Here is a 23,746-nt window from a genome sequence, read left to right as displayed (position 1 = left end):
TCGGCGCAGTTCACCACGCGTAAAAAATTGATGTACAAACACTGCCAGTCAGTACTCCATAGTATCATCAATGTACAGACACTGCCAGTCAGTACTCCATAGTATCATCAATGTACAAACACTGCTGGGTCAGGAGTCCATAGTATCATCAATGTACAGACACTGCCAGTCAGTACTCCATAGTATCATCAATGTACAGACACTGCTGGGTCAGTAGTCCATAGTATCATCAATGTACAGACACTGCCAGTCAGTACTCCATAGTATCATCAATGTACAGTTACTGCTGGGTCAGTGCTCCAAAGTAATCTGATAAGACGTACCCCCAGGATGGGCAGCAGGAAAGTGTTCTTTAAAAAAGTAACCAAGTTGCAGTGCCGCTCACCCCCGAATTCAGCCGTGTCACTCAAGTTTGTGTCTTACATTATTTCACAGCCTAGTGTTGACAGGTCTAGGGCTGCACAACGTCCAGTGGCGTGTACTTGAGCAACGCGACGGGATTTCATTTAGCAACACTGTACTTCTTAAGGGCCGTCCACAATTATCCATCTTTTACACGAAGAGAAAAAAAGTTTTGTTTTAATATGGGTGGGTGGGTTAAGGTGAGTTTTGTTTCGAAAAATATTCATATGTGAGATATCAAGGCATTCTTGCTGTCAAGTCAATCAGTCCATCCTCAAGCGTGCAAAAAACATATCTCTCCCACTAATCGAGACTTACACTGATTTTTGCGCTTTTGGGCCCAAATGACGGCAAAAATAATTGTCAACTGAATACGGAAGTGAACGAATTTGGTCGAAAGTGTCGAACCACCTTCATGACGAGCAACCGTTTGTGGCCACTGTTTGTGAACTTGGAGCTTGTTATGGTGTGTGTCGGCAGGAATTTTTTTATGGCGATCAGGAAACGTTTTTCACAGCGAAATCAGTGGTTACCCTTTGAAATTGAGATGTTCAAACAGCGAATTTTCTACGTCGAAATGAAGTTGGAGCACCATCGAGTTTTATTGTTCCGATTTCCTTGGTGGGCTAAGGTAAGGGTAATTAACAGCTAGACATAAAAATCTCACCTGTTCACGCCCTGTATAATCCAACTTCGACCTTCAAAGTGGGCGTACTCAAGGAACATAAATCTTACATGCCGTATACATAAACCTTTGAAGGGAGCATGAAAACACGCAAACGCATACAGTGTAGCTGTGTATACATGTACATTGTGCATGCACATGTATGTGTGTACATTGTAGACCCTAGTTTGTGTTCCTCTGTGTGTCTCGGTGTGTCGTCAATGCTGTATTCGACAACCGTAAGCATAAGGAGAAAGTTGCCGTTGTACGCGCTCTTGTGTGTAGTATGTGTGTCGCGTTCAGTTGCTGTATGGTATGAGATATCGGTACATGTAGCTGGGCTGGTGGTGCGTATTGCCTTGATGTGGATCACCTAACTCGTGGACTTCTAATAATAAATCTAAAGCCTGTCGAAACGCATGCCGTTTCAGATGTATGGTCTTGTGGTGTGTGTGTGTTGTGTGTGTGTGTGTGTGTGTGTGTGTGTGTGTGTATGTGTGCATGTGTGCGTGTGTGTGTCAAAATGCATGCCGTTTCAGATTTATGGTCTCGTGGTGTGTGTCTGTGGTAGGGACCGGCGGATTCTGCTCGAAAAGGTGACAGATTCTGCTGGAAAAGCAGTGAAATTGGCAGAACCATACAAACCTTATGGCGGGCAATTCCTCGAATTCTGCTCCATTTCTTTATCCACATACCAAACATGCATGAACCTTACCAGAAAAAGTACCGAATTCTGCCAATTTTTCTGCCGGCAGAATCCGCCGGACTCTAGTCTGTGGGGGGGGGGGGGGGGGGGTGTTTGTGTGTGTGTGTGCGTGTGTGTGTGTGTGTGTGTGTGAGTCTGTCTGTCGCGCTCACAATATCTCGTTTTCTGCTTATGAAGCTACATGTACATGTATGTGTTATTTGTAGGAGATTGCAATGTAGAGGTGATTGTCTGCTTTGCGTTCCTCTCTGCTTGGCCTGCATTATCAATTTATCAGTACTGGTTTTTGCTCTTCACACGTACACGTACCCCCCCCCCCCCCCCCCCGCACACAAACAAACACACACACACACACACACGCGCACGCATGCTTATGTATACGGTTTCAGTTTGAAAAATGCAAAGTGTCCTGTACAGTCTACTTCGCTAATAACGACTGCGGGTATAACGACAATTCGCGAATAACGACAGAATTTTCATGCCCAGAGCAAAGTCCCTTCTAACTATAACACATATAATGAGACTTCGGGTATAACGACACTTCGCGAATAAGGACACTTTCTGATGCCCCGCCGGGTGTCGTTATAAGCGAAGTTGACTGTACATGTGTGCGTCTGATGCATTCACACGAACTGCAACGGTCTATGCATATACCATGCACGCGTCACTTCTCCTTTGAGGAAAGAAAACCAAAGAAAACCAAAGCATATCAATGCAATCACATACATGTATACAAACTTTTAAAAGTGTGTGAATGTACAACGTACGTTTGTCTTGTTTATGCTGTGTGTCACTTTGCTCTGGGCATGGAAATTCTGTCGTATTCGCGAATTGTCGTTATACACGCAGTGGTTATTAGAGAAGTTGCTGTATGTGAATGTACAAAGTATGTTTGTCTTGTTTATGTTGTATGTCACTTGCTCGGCCACACGTGTTGCGTTCTCCCTGTTTCGGCTATTGCTACTGCACTGTTCTAGCCAAAAAATAAGTGTTGATAGGGAAACCGAGTGCGAACCTGGCTAGGCTTTGTTGGTGAGGTACTCATATGAGGTTAAATTTCTCTGGCCTGACCTGTACACACTGTACACATGCATGGCTGATCACTTGCACGATAAGAGAAGATCAATTGCAGCAGAGCGAAACAACATTGAGCAAAGACTCTACAAGCTTCCTGCCATACCTCCTGATACACGGCGAATGGTGCTACCGTAAGACCGTTGGTTCTCAGCCGATAAAGCGGCGTACTGCAGAGAAGAAACCAAGAACAAGAACAAGAACAGCAGCAGCAGCAACAGTAGCAGAAACAACAGCAGCAGCAGCAGAAGCATCAGCAGCAGAAGCAGCAACAGCAGCAGAAGCAGCAACAGCAGCAGAAGCAGCAACAGCAGCAGAAACAACAGCAGCAGAAGCAACAGCAGCAGAAGCAGCAACAGCAGCAGAACCATCAGCAGCAGCAGCAGCAACAGCAGCAGCAGCAGCAACAGCAGCAGAAACAACAGCAGCAGAAGCAGCAACAGCAGCAGCAGCAGCAGCAGCAACAGCAGCAGCAGCAGAAAAAACAGCAGCAGAAGCAGCAACAGCAGCAGCAGCAGCAGCAACAGCAGCAGAAACAACAGCAGCAGAAGCAGCAACAGCAGCAGCAGCAGCAACAGCAGCAGAAACAACAGCAGCAGAAGCAGCAGCAGAAGCAGCAACAGCAGCAGAAACAAGAGCAGCAGAAGCAGCAACAGCAGCAGAAACAACAGCAGCAGAAACAACAGCAGCAACAGCAGCAGCAACAGCAGCAGAAACATCAGCAGCAGAAACAACAGCAGCAGAAGCAGCAACAGCAGCAGAAACAAGAGCAGCAGAAGCAGCAACAGCAGCAGAAACAACAGCAGCAGCAGCAGCAACAGCAGCAGAAACAAGAGCAGCAGAAGCAGCAACAGCAGCAGAAACAAGAGCAGCAGAAGCAGCAACAGCAGCAGAAACAACAGCAGCAGAAGCAGCAACAGCAGCAGAAACAACAGCAGCAGAAGCAGCAACAGCAGCAGCAGCAACAGCAGCAGAAACAGCAGCAGCAGAAGCAGCAACAGCAGCAGAAGCAGCAACAGCAGCAGAAACAACAGCAGCAGAAGCAGCAACAGCAAATGTTTCATTAGCTTAGGCAGAAGTAGAAGTAGTTTACACACAAGTTGTTTGCAGTTCCAATTTCCCGCATTTGTCCTCACAACTTTCCTTATTGGGCGGGTGTTGCTATTTGAACCGTTCGCAGTGAGTTGACGACACGGCCGGGGAAACGTGAACTCACATGCCTGCCAGCATAACATTGGCGTGGTGTGTGAGACTGAATAGAGTAAAGCACACTCTTCTATCAAACTCGAACTCAAACACTAGTACTGGACCGTCAATTAGCACAAGAGCGCCCCATCTCGCCAGAAGGCCCCATCACTGACCGACGGTACTGACCTTCTACAACTAACTGGCTATTAGCTCTAGCAAGTCTTGGATGCGCACTCCAACAGCATTCCAACTTGGAATGTTCTTAGTTATATGATAACATAGGAGGGGAAGGTGAGCACAACCAAAACAAGCACAAGCTGAAAGTCTCAGCTGTGAAGGCCGATGTACATGCATGTCGATGATGATACTGGCAAGACCATTGGACAGTATGGTCAAACCAAGATTCAAGGACGCATAGCAACATAGCACAAAACTTGTGTGGCTCTAAAGATTATGACGTATGTGTATGAAATGAACCAGTTACCCTAATGACAATATTACCCTTATAACAATATTTATTGGTGTGACGCAAATATCGTTATAAGGGTAGGTCGACTGTACCATCGACATGACGGAAACCTCGTGCCCATGCACGGTCACTTTGTCTAGCCAACTCAACCACACACGAGAGTGTGTGCATGACTATACACACACACATACTTGAACATTGAACTTGCCCATTGCCAGAGGCAATGATAGAGAAAGACTAATATGGCAGCAACCGGCAGAAAGGTTCGTGGCACACAATACACACACACACATACTGTGCAAACACACACACACACACACATACACACACACACACACACACTGTACACACACAAAAATACACGCACACACATGCTGTACACACACACACCTTGACTTTGCCCATTGCGTAGCAATGATAGCGCATAGTTATTTCTCCAGTCCACAACAGAACGACTGATGGCGTTTCAGGTCGCCGCTTCGACGGAACATGCGGCCGCAGGCGCAACCGTAGCCAGCAGCAGAAGGGTGCCTTGGGTGGTCGACGGGCAATGGAACGCCACTCCGGACGGTTCTGGGCTGCACCGTACCATCAACATGTTGGTACCGGTGGCTCAACCGAAGAAACGTCATCCATAATGACGTCCCTCCACCTCTTGCCTGGACCATGCGCGTGACGCGGGGCAGGCAGTTCACCGAAGAGAACACACTTGGGCAACCGGTGATCTTCCATCCGTGTCACGTGTCCAAGCCAGCGCAAACGCCGCTCCCGTACGATGTGACCAATGTCCTCAGGCACTCCAAGGGTCTTTGGAAGGGCTATGGACGCAAGCACACACACACACACACACACACACACACACACACACACACTTGTACTTGTTGCTCACTGCCAAAACTGGGTCACGTGGGTCTCCCCGGGAGAGGGGAGAGACTCAAAAGGAATCTTGGAAAGATGACTCTATTGGCTATTGAACCACCCAATGGCTGAAACCCCCTGAAATCCCCAAAACTCTGGGTGGACTTGAAAATGATCTCACTTATGGGCTCATCACAACTCAGTAAGTGGGCGAGGCCAAGTTGCAGAAAAAGGATTGACGGAATCAGGGTATCCGTCCCGGGATCCAACTGCAGTTACCCCTGCCCCCAGTGAAGGTAATACTTGCTACTAGTGTGGGTGGCTAAATCAGAGTGGATCTCATATAAGCTTCACTAGCACCATTTATTACACAAGAGTTAATCTAGCCAGAAGCAGTCCATGGTTAACAGGTATGTATACTTCAAATAGAAAGTATATGAACCCTGGAACCAACAAAGGTGGCAGGTACAACATTACACCTTCAAGCAGCCGTGCCTGTTGGCAACAGACCCAACACAATCAGGCATAAGTGTACCTACCAACCGAACTAGCTGGCACTAGTCTTGAGTTGTCGTTGTCCTGTTCTCCTTCTTGTCTTCACTCTTGTACTTGCATAATTCAATACTATAACACTCTTGTGTTTTGGTGTGAGGGGACTTCATTAGCCGGGAGCAGCTAACACTGGTGGCAGCGGTGGGATTCGAACCCACACCTCCGGGGAGACTGGAGTGCCCACATACACACAAACACACACACACACACACACACACACACACACACACACAACACGCACACACATACACCAGGTAATCGGAGCGTGTGGAGTGCCACTACCTGGAAAAATGAAGACGGAATACTATATAATCAGGATGTTACATGTATGTTTGAGTAAAACTTTTATTTTATCTTATTTCAAATTTCTTCCACACAATCAACTTACATGACATGTACTTACTTCCCATCATCTCAGTTTTCTTTTCTATCCATCCATCTGCACTCCATATCACTCCGTATCACTGTAGTAGAAATATTCCTCCAGGTGTGTACTAGTCTCCACAGCCATGTGATGACACTTTGGGACACCGCCCTAACACCATAGCACTCTCCAGTTGGTAGTTTTACATTTGCCCAGATTATCTGTGACCACAACACGAAATGCATAGCGGCAATCGATGGATGAAGTGTTCATTCTACACTACAGGAGCTGCTAATGCAGAGCATTTTTACACGCTCGATACCGGCGCTCCGCCTCGTTGCGCCGTTGGTGACACTGACCATGCACGGTCACAAGAGATGTCTCAGTAAGGTAACGAGCACCACAAACACTGTCGAGATCAATGAGAAAGAGAAAACACTGAAACCAACAAAAGAAGAATCTAAGTCAAGTGCATGTATGCGACTTGCATGTGTTGCCACTGGCAACTGGTTCGGTGGAGAGGACGATTTCTTTTGTGATTTTTAGCAAGAGTACATGAAAACCATGTACTCTTGTTTTTAGTGTACTGTGTAGTGTGCATGGACCGTTGCTATGCGTATCGAAGGAACCGTGACCATGGTGACGTCGGACGTCCTGTACAGTCATGTATTTTTCTGTGGCGCTTGATCTCCTCCAGCACGGACCACTTGGACTTGGAGTGTCGGTACCCGGGTACCCGGCGGTGGATTAAAGGGGAAGTTAAGGCAAAAATTAAAATTTCACCAGTTGTAGTCTTCGGGGTGCTGAGTCGAATGGTCGTGGTCCGAGGAAGCTGAGACGCTCCCTTCCTACTTGAATCCCAATCGAACTCGCGCACTTCCACCGAAACTGGGTGACTGCGCCCTACGAGATGGGGATTTGTATGCAAAATGTCACTAAAAGCGCCATTTCGTTCTTATAAAAGCACGGATGACCGCGATTGGCCCATATGTTGTAGTCTTTTGGACGCTGAGTCGACTGGTTTTGGTCCGAAAAGGCTGCGATGCAGCGTTCCGCCTTTATTCCCAATCGAACATGGTTGAACAAGCGGTCACGTGCTCCTGCGTACGCCAGTCACCTGGTCACCGTGCCTGCAGGGTACAACTTACTAGCCTGTTTGACCTTTTTGGGTGCAGTCCGGTCACTCGAGTTGAACTCGAGTTGAACCTTGGTGTGAAAGTTGTCACCTGCTGGCGTGGTGACCAGGTGATTTGGGCACCCAGGCGCACGTGACCACTTGTTCAACCATGTTCGATTGGGAATAAAGGAGGAACGCTGCATCGCAGCCTTTTCGGACCAAAACCAGTCGACTCAGCGTCCAAAAGACTACAACATATGGGCCAATCGCGGTCATCCGTGCTTTTATAAGAACGAAATGGCGCTTTTAGTGACATTTTGCATACAAATCCCCATCTCGTAGGGCGCAGTCACCCAGTTTCGGTGGAAGTGCGCGAGTTCGATTGGAATTCAAGTAGGAAGGGAGCGTCTCAGCTTCCTCGGACCAAGACAATTCGACTCAGCACCCCGAAGACTACAACTGGTGAAATTTTAATTTTTGCCTTAACTTCCCCTTTAACCATGTTTCGTTGAGTCAGTGTTGTCACGGACGTGAAGCCTTTGGCTTTGGCTTTGGAGCTGGTCCGAGATAGTTTTTTTTAGTTTTCTGTCTTGGATTCCTGTCTAACTGATAAGAGTGGTAGTCGTCGGTCTGCAGGCCCCCGCAGAGTTAGGAACTCATTTCGTTGCACGCTAGCTCAGTGACTTCTAGAACCAGTTGAACAATCGCCAAGTAGAAGCCCAGCCACTGTTTGAAACTTTGAACGCGTACTTTGTAAGTGTAACTAACGTTCCTTGCGCAGACCATCGCTCACCAATACTTCAGGCATTAGTCCGACTGTCCGTATACGAGTTGAGTGGACACTGCGAGTCTTTTGGACAGTGCTAGCGGATCAAATCGAACTAACTACCTGGAATGATGTTGAGTCTTCTACATGTCCTGGAGTAGATTCTAGACTCGTTGTTCTTCCTACACACGCTGTCAAAGTTGATTACCTGTATCAGTATACTGCAGTGTTGAGTGGAGACGAGTGTGAAGGTTAGTACATGGAGCCGGGGACCGACTCATCCATGCAGTGGCGTATGAAGATGTTTTGGTTTGTTTTGGTTTGACTTGCTGGCAATGACCTTGATGTATGTTGGGCTATGCTAGTACCTATTGTGCGTATGTACCTGTGTACCGGTAATCCTTCTCTGACGGAGATTTGTATGCTTGTGTAAAAGTATGTGACAACACATCATGATATAGGTGCTGCACTGGACTGGACATGTACATAATATGACTGTGTGTGGAGCAATCGTGAAAACCCAGTACTGCACTACTACTGGAATCTGGACAAGAATAATGAAAATGCTGTACATGTAGATGTATATGTATGTTGAACACCAGGGATTGCACACAGCCACCACTGGATATGTAGCTCTGACTGACAGCCTGGCCAAAGTCCAAAGGGAAATTTACCGGAAAGCCTAATACCGGCGGTACATCCGTAATGGTGAAAGAGAGTCGACCATAAAGCTAAACTTACTAGCAAAGGCAGAGAGATACTTGTAAGCTGATGTTCAAGACTTCCCTGATTTTGGCTATTGCAAACAAGAACCTCGGACTCTTGAAGGAATCTTCTCCTGTCAGTGATAAGAAGTATTGCAATGTAGTATGTTCCACTGATAACGGATTTTCCACAATGACCAATGTGACCCTGGTGAAATATTTAGGAGGTCATTGAATTATCATTATGGCTGCAAGCCTCGATCGGGCTCAGTTTCTAATGAAAATGTTGAAATTTATGACCACCGCCCAAGAGTTTGGTGGTCGTATCTTGCAATCTTCGCTCTCCGAGAATTACTGTGCTTGTAACAGTCAGTCTCGAAATATTTTCTGGAAAGTGACTTTCTTCAGAACGCTGTGGTATAGCAATGAGAAGCACTGACTCCGACTCAAGGAAAGTACTCTTGCCTTTCAGTTTCTAATGAAAATGTTGAAATTTATGACCAGCGCCCAAGGCTTTGGTGGTTCGTATCTTGCAATCTTAGCTCTCCGAGAACTACTGTGCTAATACCAGTCAGTCTCGAAAATTTCTTCTGGAAAGTGACTTTCTTCAGAACGCTGTGGTATAACACACAGTTAGCAATGAAAAGCACTGACTCCGACTAAAGGAAAGTACTCTTGCCATTCCGATTTGGAAGAAAACTGCCCATGAAAACCAACGCTTCATTAGCTGCTACGATGCAAAAACAACCAAGGGATGATCTAGTGAGTGTGCTTCACGCCGGTGCCACGCACATTCTTTTAGATCTGAAAAAGTGGAGACTTATGACTGTAGTGATGTCACTTCTCTGCGGTTGACGTCACAGTATAAGAATTAGCAGAGAAGTAGTGTTCTCTGTCCTCCCAGGAACGGGTATGAGGGAGCACGGTGTGGGATAAAAGGAGGTGACGAGTGCAGGGTCGGCCTCTTTTGTCTTTGTGCGGAGAGTTGAGTGAGAGTGCCCACCCACCCACCCCAGTAATCATCATGTAATTTCAGAATATATATCATCGCTTTTATTCTTCTAGAGTTGTGTGGATGCATAATGGTCTAATGTTTTGGGAGTTTTTTGTTGGACTAGGCAATGGTTTTGTATTGTCATGACCACGGAACTGTGTGCAAAGACGATAAGTTGGGGCGATGTGCTGTGGTGGCCCCCAATGGCAATATGGACGTGTTCAATAGTGGTGTAAACGTATGAGTGAATGTGCGGATGTGTACGAAACGAGTGGAGTGCAGGGTGGACAGAGAAATGATTATGTACATACATGTACATGAATGACTGCAGGGTCAGCTCTGACTACGATTGATCTGAGTGCATGACCGCTGACTGATCTGCACTGCATGCATGATGCTCACTTGCGTGTTCATCAAGTTTAGCGACTTTGCTTTGGACCCACATCCGCCAAAAGGTTGGGGGGCGGGGAGGCTGACGCCCCCTTGCCCCCCGCCCCGATTCCTACACCACTGCCATGATCCGTGGAACATTTAGTTCGAAACACGATTGTACTGGTAAATGATTTGTATTCTCTCTTCCCTTTTCTCAGACTCGACAGCGGACTTGTGAACATCACACAGCGCTCTGACTCTACTTTGCAACATTGCAAGCAGAGAACTGTGGATGAGCAGTGACGGCGAAAAGTCACCAAGTCGTCGCCAGTTTCAATCCCGGATCAAGACTCAACACACGCTGGTTTAATTTAGCGCACCCTTCACTTCAGCTGATCACCGCAGCTTAGCGAAAGCTGACGCCGCAGTTCTGTTGGACCGACAGCAGGGTGGCCGACAAAAGCTACTGGACACTGGCGTACGCATGCACAGTATCTTCACTGTTGCCGAGGTGCTGGCTGTACTGCAGAGCAATGGACGTATTTCTGACGCCCAAGTAGACTCTGTCAAGCAATTTGTCAAGGAAAATCAATTTTAGGCGTACGTTCCTGTTCTGTTTTGCTGATACCCGTACGCTCTGCTGGTGCTGGTTATCTACAGGTTACGTGAGTGATGTCATCACATGTGCTTTTGTATGGAGTGCATGACGTCATCCCATGTGCTTTGTATGGAGGACATGCTGTGGAAACCAGTGCTGGTTTTGGATTGAGTAGCGAACAGTTTATATTGAGATTTGAACAGCAAACAGTTTGTATTAAGTGGCAAACGGAACAAACAGTGTTACGAAAGTAGTAGCCATGTCACTGTGGCTAAGCAGCAACATCGCACTGCTGTTTCCGAACACAGTGTCCTCCACCTTGTTTCATGCTGTCAAGCTAACAATAATGACCTGTGTGCGTGTGTGTGCGCGCACGCGTGTGCGCGTGTGTTTGTGTGTGTGTGTGCATGTGTGTGTATACGTGTCAATAGTAAAACAGAACAAAAAGTAACAAATAGAAAAATATCGGTACATGCCATGATGCCAGTGACCATGGGAACCATAGACACTGCACGTAGATCTACTGTGACAGACGCTGTGACAGGCACTGAAGTCAAGAGACTGGTTTATGGTGAAAATACACATATGAAGAATAATTCTACAATCATCGTGCTCATGTAGATGTACATGTACCTCAGTGACAATACCTGTATGCCTCTCTACGTCTACAGCTAGACGTCATTGTTGTTAGCTCTTGACAGCATGAAACAAGGTGGAGGACACTGTGTTCGGAAACCAGTGACCTTACTACAACCATCCACGGTTGGCAGAGCCCCGGTCCGTTGGAACCATCTGAGCCATAAATAATGGGTGTTGAACCCGGTTCTGACTAGGCGCCGGCGGACTATGTCGGCAGAAAAATTGGCAGAATTCGCTACTTTTTCTGGTAAATTTCATGCATGTTTGGTATGTGGATAAAGAAATGGAGCAGAATTGGAGGAATTGCCCGCCATAAGGTTTGTATGGTTCTGCCAATTTCACTGCTTTTCGAGCAGAATCTGCCACCTTTTCGAGCAGAATCCGCCGGTCCCTAGTTCTGACCCTCATTATGCTAGGGGAGTTTAGAGTTACACATGGGACAATGTCATGTAACTCTTGGGTTACCATGGTTACCGGTACGTGTTCTGAGGGTGTAGTCGGAGGCGTCTTTATATACAAGTATAAAATGTTTAGTTATGCCTTATGATAAGACTAAGATGGTATAAACTAACGGACTAAGACTAAGTCATGTAGCATAGCGTAGGCCGCATGTTTTGGCCATGACTAGACTGCAGATCTACATGAGTACTATAATTATACAGAAGCCTTGCTTGATAGTTACATGATGACTAATGAGGTAGGAAGGCGTGAAAGCGACCTGACCCTGACCCTGGCCTGCTACTGTAAAGTGAGAAACTTTCGCTAGAGATTAAATTTCGCTATTTTCGTGACCATCACACATTCGCAAATACATGTATAAATCGCCGCAAACCTCTCCGTACATTGATTACATTTCAGAGGTTCCAGCTCGATGCTCCAGTGTGTTAGGCCTTTCATCTCACATAATAAAACCCGAGATTTTTTAGTGACGTCAATAAACAAACACATCTTCGCGCCTTTATCCTCAGCTCCAACCTGACCCTCACTGGCCTTTTTTCTCTCGCTTTCGCTTTGTGTGGATGCCAAAAATTGTTCTCCTGGATCGAAATCCGTCTCTGGCCATGGCTACCTCCCCGTTGAACGTTGCTGATGGGCACCAATCCCCTGCTGCTACACAGGATGTACCCGTGTTGAACATGGAAGTGGATGCGCCCCCGTTGCTGGGGTTGTCATCCTTGCCGAACGACCCAATGGCTGGTCTGGCACATACAAACTCTGTTTTTCCAGATGGAATTTATGGATGCGCCCCCGTTGCTGGGGTTGTCATCCTTGCCGAACGACCCAATGGCTGGTCTGGCACATACGAACTCTGTTTTTTCCAGATGGAATTTCTGCAGGCGCATCCCCGGAGCTGGGACTGCCAAAAATTGTTCTCCTGGATCGAAATCCGTCTCTGGCCATGGCTACCTCCCCGTTGAACGTTGCTGATGGGCACCAATCCCCTGCTGCTACACAGGATGTACCCGTGTTGAACATGGAAGTGGATGCGCCCCCGTTGCTGGGGTTGTCATCCTTGCCGAACGACCCAATGGCTGGTCTGGCACATACGAACTCTGTTTTTCCAGATGGAATTTATGGATGCGCCCCCGTTGCTGGGGTTGTCATCCTTGCCGAACGACCCAATGGCTGGTCTGGCACATACGAACTCTGTTTTTTTTTCCAGATGGAATTTCTGCAGGCGCATCCCCGGAGCTGGGACTTGCCGACCCACCATCGCTCTTCGTCAGAGGGTTTTTCCTCCAGGCCCTGGCAAAGCCGCCCCGGGGCGTATTCCCGCGCAAGCCGACCTGCTCCATACAGGCCTCAACCGCCCGAGTGGTCCCGTCCACCACAGCATCCCACAGGCGGTGCGAGCCGAGGACGTTCGGACTGGGATTATGTGGAGTAGACACTGCACAGTTCTCTGGTCATTCAACTCGATCTGCCGCTACGTCTGCTGCTCGCTCTTCTGGTGTCCCCATGGAAGTTGTGCTTGCCGCCGCTGATTGGGTGGTCCCAGCACGTTTATTCGGCATTACTACCGGCCATCTGCAATGGCCCAGTTCACCCAAGCTGTCCTGAATGCTGATTGATCGCTCAGTCCGGACCGACTGCAGTGTCTGCCTCTTCAGACCGATGTTAGGTTTTGTTCACTTTGAATGACACACTGGAGCATCGAGCTGGAACCTCTGAAATGTAATCTGTAATTCTGCAAGAATTCTCTGAATTTGCAGTAGAATTATGGTTACATGAGGAGGTGAAAGCGAAGATGTGACAGTGTGTTCCCACCCATTCTATGATGAACGTTTCCGTTTCTACCCACCCTAGCTGTCACAGTTCCTAAGCAGTGGGTTGACTGTCTGCTCTAGTGATCCACATCTGTTGGATTGACCACTATTTTATGTGTTATTTGGCTGCGGTGCCGAATGTATAATACTTCCGTTTATCCCGTTATCCGTGTCATGTTTCCAAGGTGTGGACTGCACGCTTCCTATGGTATATGACTTTGTAGTGCCACCTACCAATTCAAGTTGTATTCCATGAAATACTAGTTTTTCTGTCAGCTCGTTCAAAAGGCCAGTGAGGGTCAGGTTGGAGCTGAGGATAAAGGCGCGAAGATGTGTTTGTTTATTGACGTCACTAAAAAATCTCGGGTTTTATTATGTGAGATGAAAGGCCTAACACACTGTCACATCTTCGCTTTCACCTCCTCATGTAACCATAATTCTACTGCAAATTCAGAGAATTCTTGCAGAATTACAGATTGTAGACAGTACAAGATCCGACTGGAGAGATAGAATCGCAAAAGTTTCTCACCGTGAACCAGCCCAATTTATGAAAACGCTAAATTTGCGCCGCGAAAGTCTGTCGCTTTACTGTACATGGTTGGGTTGAGCTGAGTGCAACCTCGACGACGTCGCTGGATCGGAGGCTGGATCATGGAGCCTGTTGTCTGGCGCGGTCGCGGCTTCATCGTTTTTTCCGTGGCGCGTGATCTCGACCACAGAGGCACAGCCACAGACTGCCAGCATCAGTGCCATGCATGCTACCAGTACCACGCAATCGTCGACAGGCTTGGCTGTCATTCCTAATCCTAGTGCCGCTCATGTGACTAACGCGGGACGGGTGACGGGTGGGTCCTACTGGGTCGACTACCTACGCTACATGACACGAGTAGAACTAGTAGGATGAGGAATGGCCAAGCCTGAGATCACGCACCACTGAAAAAAGCGATGAAGACAGGGTGATCACACGTGAGTAGTCGACAGTAGGCTACGTGACATTGACTTTGTACACCATGTAGATATACACGGCCCCGGGCTTCAATCGATTTGACTCTTGCCTTGGAGCTGGTCCGAGATAGTTTTTTTTACTTATCTGTCTTGGTCCGCTCTTGTAATCCACCAGTCCGCTGTACAGTACTCAGTAGATGTCCCGACCGAGAAGGAGCAAGTATTAGTATTAGTTTGTATTCAACGTTTCAACGGTTTGTCAAGAAGGTAAAATCGAACATAGGCGTAGTTGCCAGCGCAAGACTAGGAGACTTAGTAAGAGTACCAGTCGCCCATCTTCAGTCCACCGCAGAATTAGGAACTCATTTCGCTGTATGCTAGGCTAGGCTAGTAGCTCAGACTCAGTGACTTCTACTAGTTCTAGAACCAATTTGTAGAAGCCCAGCCACTGTTTGAAAACGTTGAAAGCGTGCTCTGTAAGTGTAGCTAACGTTCCTTGCGCAGACACCATCGCTCATCAATACTTCATTCAGCAATCCGTCCGACCGTCCGAGTCAGTTGAGTGGAAACTTGAGCTAGCGCACCCTTCACTTCAGCTGATCACCGCGGCTTAGACTGTGCGGAGCATGCGCATGCGCATTACTCCAATTCGCCACCGCGGCTTAGCGAAACTTTGATAGCTGACTGATTTCGCCCCTCTGCCAGCGTCAGTAGCACGGTGAGTTTCAGAGATGCTTCATGTCTCGCTGCTAAAACATGCATGCTGGTTTATTCTAGGAGAGTTTCTGGATTCATTCCAAACAAATCCAGGGGCATGAGCAAGGGTGGGGGGGGGGGGGGGGGGTGCTTTGGGTGCCAAAGCACTCAAATTTCCGATCTTGGTTGGAGAGACAGCATTGTACACTGTCCGTTCATCACACGTGCAACTCTGCAGAACGAACAGTGACTGTTTACCTGTCCACAATATTTCCAAATGTAGCGTATTTTCAGGAGTATAAGTCACACTTTGAACGCTCAAAATTCGCCCAAAAATGGGAGTGCGGCTTGAACTCCGATGATCAAATTAACAGTGATAAAAAGGGTAGATATCTGTATTCCGTGGCAAAAATGGGGGGGGGGGTCTGGCTTATACTGCAGTGGCGCTTATGCTCCGGATAATAGCGTACCGGTCGGTGTTTTCAAAATGGTCAAGGAAATTTCTGAGAGTGTGTAGATGTACAGTAGGTAGAAGTAGGCTAGTACCTGTCTGCAGTGGAGTGGTGTCAATACATGATTGTAATGTTTTGTGACAGGGAGTAGTAATATAGTAGTATTTTACTACTCTCTGCTTTGTGCATACTGTACAAGTAGGCTAGTACCTGTCTGCAGTGGAGCGGTGTCAATACATGATTGTAATGTTTTGTGACAGGGAGTAGTAATATAGTAGTATTTTACTACTCTCTGCTTTGTGCATACTGTACAAGTAGGCTAGTACCTGTCTGCAGTGGAGTGGTGTCAATACATGTTTGTAATGCTTTGTGACAGGGAGTAGTAATATAGTAGTATTTTACTACTCTCTGCTTTGTGCATACTGTACAAGTAGGCTAGTACCTGTCTGCAGTGGAGCGGTGTCATGTTTGTAATGCTTTGTGACAGGGAGTAGTAATGTAGTAGTATTTTACTACTCTCTGCTTTGTGCATACTGTTTATCCACACAAGCAGCAACAAAACTGGATTCTCCACAGCACCACAAGATATTTGTTGAGGAACACATCAAGCAAAGTCGTTTGCATCAGCCGGGCAGGTCGCCACTGGCACTTGGCCCATATCTCCTAGTGTTGATGTCGCTGATTGCTGGTGACGGTTGAATGTAGACAAGAGGGGATATGTCTCTGAACTAAATGAGAATGTAGCTGTCGCACAACAGAGAGTAGTAATATAGTAGTATTTTACTACTCCATGCTTTGTGCTGTCACACAACCCTATACTCTCATCATTGGATAACACAAGAAAAAGCCGTGCAGCATATCAATTTGTTATGCTGTGTTTTGTAGTTCTGGCGGTTTAGCGTTTGCGTTGGCGGTCGTGTAAAAGAAAAAGAAGTTTTGTTCATGTTTTTCCAAGTGCACTCATATATTAGCAGAAGCAGAGAGGTACATGTACAAGTTGAAATGCGATTCACTATTCTTTAGGAAAGCTAGTGAGTCTGATCAACCAGTCAGGTTTCCTGCACTATCCGAGAAGAAGAGAAAAAAAGAGTGGAAAAATCTGATTTTGGGATCATAGGAGAGTGGTAATTCCAGCAAAAGCAGCATCCAGGATCTGGCTCATTACTAGGAAGCTGAACATTGAAGAGTGATCTTGAATGTCAACTGTGGTGGTTGCTTCTGTTGTTTTGCCTTCATTGGCCGTACATATCATGGACTATGTGGAAATCTAGCGGCATCCTAGCAGTACTTGCAAGTACAATCATCTACTACCATGGCATGGTGTGTGTATGAACACACAGAACACATCTACAATCATGTACTTTTGGGGAAATTTGTTCCGTACCCCCCCCCCCCCCCTCTCTTGATCATGATCCTGGCTATGCCCCTGAAATCCATCATCGCAGTTTGTCCAGTCAGCTGCTGTTTGAGACAACACCAATAATACGTGGCGGGAGAATTTCTTCTCTTACAAAAAGAAAAGGGATTCCCGGGCCGTCCCGCACCAAAATCGAGCCGAAGCCATTTTTTATAGTACTGATCGTGTGAGTAGATCTGTGACAGGGAGTCACACAAACCCGGGCTTGTACGACTCCCTGGTGTACGACGGAGGGCCATTGTTGACCGAAATACCAAAATATTTTCAACATAGAGTTCTCTATAAGCAAGAGTAAATAGCCCCTGGGAGAGTGCAACTCAGATGGGTTTCTTTACCAGCCAAGTCAAAAAAGCAAGTTCTTGTGTTTGTAGTACAGGTAGAGATCAGCTATACTGATTGGTGGTTATAAGAATATACCGGCTATAATGTTATCAGCTTCAGAATTCCAAATCTAAAGTATCTTTTCCACTTAAATTCAACGGTGGTTATAGGAGTAATCTCTGTATATGTATATCATGGTTTGTAAGTTATAGGAAAATAGGGACAGTCGTGAATCAGATACATGTACTGCTCTATTACTATGTCAGTGTGAGGAGAATTAGAGGGAGAATGTCACCTGTCCGCCATGTGTCTCTATCCGTACAAGAGAGCAGACTGAGTATGCACAACTGCACATCACATTGCTCAGCTTTTCTCATCTTTAATTCCAGGTACTGTTTTGTAGAATCTACTAACTTACAAGCTTGAGCAGGCCAATGGGAGTTATAAAATTTGGACTTTAATGTATGTGCATGTGTGTGTGTGGGGGGGGGGGGGGGGATTGGGGATTAGAATGTGCAGATCCTTTGTTTGAAAGACGTTCATGCTCCATTTTTCTTGCTTTCTTCAGATACTAATTTCAGTGCGACGGCCGGCCGTGTGCAAGTATTGCTGGTACTATGGTCTGACGTTACTGTCAACATTGCTAGCCAAGAACTGACGTGCAGTGAATGAAGCCTGATTGTCAATTCTTGTAAGTTTCAGTCCTGGATCAACAGTTGCTGAACCACATCACAAACACACAACACAGGCACGGTTAGCAAGCACACCATTCCACTGATCACCAACTAGCAATTACCTTAGCCATCCTCTATGACAGTGAGTTTGTGAACTGTGTGGCATGCTGGACAGCTAAGTTCATGAGTCAAACAGTTTGCTTGAGATCGAAATTGCAGATGTGTTCAGGCGGTAACTAGATGCTAGTTTAGACCAGAGACAGTTGTTGAAGGGGAAAGGATGTGTTGTACTGCAAGACCGGAGACAGTTGTTGAAGGGGAAAGGATGTGTTGTACTGCAAGACCGGAGACAATTGGTTGGTATGGCAATGCAGAATTTTCCATCAAAGGATTAGGTACTGAACTATTTTTTACAGTGCTATGCAAGATAGAAAGTTTGAACTCTTATCAAGCTGTGCAGGACTTGAAATAGATTTTACAGGCTCAGTTCATACCAGTGGTGTACCCAGGGGGGGGGGGGGGTGCTTAGGGTGCTCAAGTACCCCCTCAAAATGTTCGACATAGGCCAACGTTCATGATGTACCCACAGGGGCATAGGAACAGGTCCGGCAGCCGCCGATGTTTCGCCGAAAAAAAGAAGAAAAAAGGCAACAAGCTCGTTTTCAACCATGCGGAGGGTCAAGTCCAACACAGTACAACCGGCCAGGAAAGGCTCAAACACATGACTCATGATGTTCCTGAATGTCCACAAGAAACTGCTGGACGTCTAGTGCCTGAAGAGTGAATTTGAATGTGGAAGTGAGCATCAGCTCTCCCAATTCAGACAGTTTTAAAACCTCAAATCTTTCATGATATCACAGTATTTGTTCATATCAATCATTTTACAAGTATAATCACCCTCTTCATTCAGTAGAGACAGAGTCGAGTGAGCTGTATTTCCGGTGCCAATATGCGTGCTCACCACCCCTGTATGGCAACTTCCCCATGCCTAACCCCCAAGACAAAGTCAATTCTGAAGTAGTCATACTGGGCGGAGTTAAAAATTAAAAAAAATTGCGACCTGTAAAGAGCTAAAAATCCGCCGGACCATTGGAAATCTGCTTCCTACACCCCTGACCCATGCCACTAAAAGTATCATAACTTTGCCACCGATAGTCTGATTTTTTTGCCTTCCACTCGCTGTCACTAGTTGATCATAGTTAACCGCGTTGCATGTACTTAAATGTGCCAGGACGGAGGGCTATCCATATCGTCAGGGCCTCGACTTGTTCTATTCCGATTTTCCGGAAACACTCCGATCAGTTGTTCCGACAAAGCGACCGAAACGATTGTTCACCAAAGTGTACTATTTTGTTATTTCTGGCACTTAAAATCCTAAAAATGTGACGACTTCTAAAGAGGTCGCTGTCCCCTTGACTCCCTGCCATTGAACACCTCAGACACTGCTTCTGATTTCTGCCAACAGAAAAGTGGCAGCCCTCTGCTACTATCCTGTTTGTGAAGCTACCACTGTCCACTCCACTTGCTTCCTCTATTACCTGATTCTATTTCTCCATACCAGAAGCAAGAGTATATAAGCTCATGCGAGCTTATTTACTCTTGCCAGAAGTTGTAATGGTAGTTTTACCTTCTCGCCCATTCAATAAGTGAAGTATGTTGTTACTACAGGTGGACTACCTCTAATTCAAATACGGTATAATTCAAACATTCCGTGTAATTCGAATATTTCGTCGTACCCGTCTTCTGCAAGTCACTTCAAGTTAATTTTTTCATGAAAATAAATAAACACAAGCGCAACCTCAACAGTACAGGAAGAAAAAGAGCAAAAAAATGGCTGTAAACACGGTCGAGAAAGCAAAAAATGGCTGTGAAAACAGTCTAATACGGAGCCTCGGGAGGGAGTTAAAAAATGCCATGGCTTTGAACACAGTCTAGTACCGATTTTAATGACTCTCAAAAGAACCTAACCGATGCTGCTCATGGCAACCGCACATCGGGCCGAGTCGTTTGCATCTGAGGATACTCGGTGCCGATGGCCTCGCAGACTGGCACCAGCAGCACGGATGAGGGCTAAGCTTAGCTTGCATCGGATGTACGAGATTGTGGCAGAGTACGGCTCCTGCTTCTTGTCGGCTGAGCTGCTCGCCACCTTCTGCATGAGTGGCAGGAGCTCAATGGCATGCATGGGCATTGCCTTCGGGTCTCCCTGGGTGGTGCCCTCCTCAGAAAGAAGACAGTCCCCATCGACGAACAACCGTGCGGGATGCCGGTAGGTGTTGGTGACGGCACCCGCGATGGCCGGACAGAGGTGACGGATGTTGTGCAAGCACACACTGCGGTTCAGCCTGTTGAACGCATTGCTTGCGTCTGCTAGGAGGACTGCTTCGGTCTCTTCCTCGTTCCACAGGTGCCGCATTGCGTGTATTGCTGCTTTCACTCCACATTCTTGGCCGCCACACAGCTGAAGTGACCCGACCGCCTGTTGGATCTGCCCTCCGATGATGGTGAGGATGGCTTTGCCTACTATCCTTCTGAGGACTTCACATATGCCAATTGGGCGCACCCCGGACTTCTTATCTTATCCAGAGGCACCAAGTGGCAAGCTGTGAATGGCTTGAGGGGGATTGGGTTGATGATTCCGGTGGCGATGCGCTTAGCACAGGCGACGAAGCTATCACATAGCTGGTCCGAGGACGCTCCAAACGAAGTGCACAAACGTTTCCAGCTGGTAGAGTCCATGGCGGATGGGCCCGCTGCTCCATTTGTCCGTAGCACCGATTGCCGAATGATGTCTCTGTTCAGAGCTTCGAACAGCACTGGGTGCGGCAGTTCGGGGCAGGGGCCGATGATGAGGGCATCTGCATGCCGCGGTTCCGGCGGCAGGTGCTTCTCTTTCAGCGTTTGTCTCACGGTTTTACCAACAGTGGAGGAGTCCAGATTTAGCAGCCCACCCGAAGGTGTTGCTGTCAGGGACTGGAGATCTGCACCCAGTTCACCATTTGTGATGAGGGTAGCGAAACTTCGCGCGTCATCTGGACTTTGGGCTCGTTTCTTACCACGTTCCTTGGTTAGTTGGCGCTGGATGGTACGTGCCTCCCGGACAAGCTCATCGATGTTTCCCTCGTTCCAAAGCTGCATTCGTCGGTTCAGACATTCCACATGCACCTTGCGTATCAAGCAGTTGACCGGTTGTTGCAGTAGAAGACTGTGGCAGACCAGTATTGCCTTCAAGGCTATGCCTTCTCCCGCTGCGTTTGTTCAGAACGTGTTGAGGTAGCGAGCGCTCAAGTCCACCACTGACCTGCCTTGTGCACCCGATGGGATGGAGAACAGGTTAGGCCTGAAGTGTACGATTTCCTCGTACGCTGCAGATATGATCTGCCTTGTGTCCTCGGGGCTCAGCTCACCGAGTCTGAGTCGTTGGTCAGCTGGCGGGATTGGGGGTGTTGCAGCCCCCTGCCAACTAGCTGTGCCATGCAAATTTGTGGGTTCCGGCTCGCTGTTGCTATTGAGCTGCGAGAAGCTCAGGCTTGCCAGGAGGGCGACCTCTTGTGCAGTTGGTTGTCGGTCTCGCAGTGGAGCATTGGCATACGCCCGTGTCTACTACTATACACTGTGTGTAAGTTGATAACCTGTATCAGTATAGTAGAGTGTTAAGTGAAGACACATGTAAAGCCATTACAGTGTAGTTAGTGACTAAGAATGAGCATAGGCCGCTCATCCATGATTCATGATACATTCTCTTCTGAATATTATCAGTACTTTAAAACCTGCCTTCTATTCTCTCTTTCCTTCTTTCAGACACCACAACAAACGTGTGCACCTTACACACTGTACCGGCAGATGTAAAGGTTGCGACAGCGTAGCAAGCAAAGGAACTGATCACTGCAGTGAATGAGGCATTGTCAACTCTTGTATGTTGGAGTGACCTGGATCACTAGCCAAGCTGAGTTTCTTGTAATCACATAATCCAGCTGTTCAACGCCTAGCAGCTGCTTTCATCTCCATAGCGGTGAGTTGTATTGTAGAGCCACGACTACCACTGCTAGCTTCTGTATTCCTGGGAACTTGTTCATTGAAAACTGGGTATAACGGTTTGAAGAAACAACAGCACCAGCAGCAGCAGCAGTGGCCTACCTCAATGCTCAGTTGTGTATTCATGCGTGTGTGTGTGTGTGTGTGTGTGTGTGTGTGTGTGTGTGTGTGTGTGTGTGTGTGTGTGTGTGTGTCGGAAGGCTACCCTCTTGCCAAAGCATTTTGGAAGTTGGACTAGTTTCGGCTCCACAATCCAGTGTTTCGTTACTATATAGCCTTTATGGCTGAGGTTGTTGCTACGTCTGTTGGCCCTGGGTTCCCAGTACCCAGTTGCCGAGGCTGGTTGGTAAAATAACACACTCAATTTCACTTCAAGGTACCAGTGCATCTAGTGTCTGCTTTGATCAAAGCAGCGTGCTGTCTATACTGGTTACCCCAGCAAGTGTAGGGTGTGCATAGGTAACTGTCTTGGCCGTCCTATTCCGATGTACTCCGTGTGGTGTAGACCAGGTGTGCATTGGGGGGTCGATTCACATGGCTTCGCCAGTTGTGTGGATTAGACAGTTATCTGGCGCTTGTCTTGATCAGTTTCAATCAGAATCAGATCCGCTATCGTTGCTATAAAGAGAAAATCTGTGGGTGCACATCCAGTGCATTTGCAGATTTGCGTTCTTCTCTTGCGACGGGCGTATACATGGTACATACATGGTGTGTGTGTGTGTGAGTATGTATATGTGTCCCATCTGGTGCAGTGGTATGTGCAGCGATTTCTAATCGAGAGGTTGCGGGTTCGATTCCCGACGATTATCGTCACACACGTCTTCTTTTCTTCCTCAGACTCCTCCTGACTTTTTCTTTCATTCTCCTGGGTGGTTACCAACAGCCAGTGCATTCCGGAGTATGCGGTGTGATTTGTGTGAGGAAAAAATATATGAAAAAGACCAAAAAGTAGGGATTGTAACCGAATGGCGCCTAGTAGCATGCACTACGATCCGACACACCGCCAAAGACAACAACCGACCGTTCCTTCTTCGTTCTAAGATTCTGTTGAGTAAGAAAAGTGTACGGTATTATATGTGACCAAAAAGATACAGTGAAAGAAAAGCCTAGCAAAGCATTGCAAGGCACGTTGGTTCGGCTGCGTTGGTTCAGCTGCACGCTAGACAATGTTGGGCGGAAACCAAACACCACAACATTGCCAGAAACTAACTTGTTCACACCTACATACAATCATGAGTCCATACCGTGTCTGGTCTGGTTTGTTATGTTAGCAACCTAGAATGCATTGAACACATGGATTCGATCACACATTCCCCCCTGGTAACACAACAAAACAGGGAACTTGCACTAAAACGTAGAACTAAGGTTCTCCAAAGAAAAGAACCAACAATCCACCAACAGCTAAACAAGAGAACAGCAAAACGCATGATGGGTCTTGCATTTGCTAGCTTGCTCCTAACTAAGCACGCGCC

The 23,746-nt window shown here is 47.2% G+C and overlaps 2 protein-coding genes across 2 annotated transcripts in view; one reads left to right on the top strand and one right to left on the bottom strand.

Moving 5' to 3' along the window:
- The window catches only part of LOC135818598 (uncharacterized), an 8,321-nt gene extending 3,414 nt beyond the window's left edge, over window positions 1-4,907 (bottom strand). Inside the window, exons 1-2 of the mRNA XM_065331986.1 lie at window positions 4,894-4,907; window positions 2,953-3,016 (exon numbers count right to left, since the gene is read on the bottom strand). The gene's annotated coding sequence lies outside the window, so the exon portion shown is untranslated. The remainder of the gene's footprint in view (window positions 1-2,952; window positions 3,017-4,893) is intronic.
- LOC135818604 (uncharacterized) overlaps window positions 1-23,746 on the top strand; it is a 73,120-nt gene that overhangs the window by 36,323 nt on the left and 13,051 nt on the right. Inside the window, exons 2-3 of the mRNA XM_065331989.1 lie at window positions 18,134-18,256; window positions 22,041-22,251. The gene's annotated coding sequence lies outside the window, so the exon portion shown is untranslated. The remainder of the gene's footprint in view (window positions 1-18,133; window positions 18,257-22,040; window positions 22,252-23,746) is intronic.

This window comes from Sycon ciliatum, chromosome 5 (assembly GCF_964019385.1).
Source record: "Sycon ciliatum chromosome 5, ocSycCili1.1, whole genome shotgun sequence".
NCBI classification, from domain to species: Eukaryota; Metazoa; Porifera; class Calcarea; order Leucosolenida; family Sycettidae; genus Sycon; species Sycon ciliatum.
This window is presented reverse-complemented; position numbering and strand designations above follow the sequence as displayed.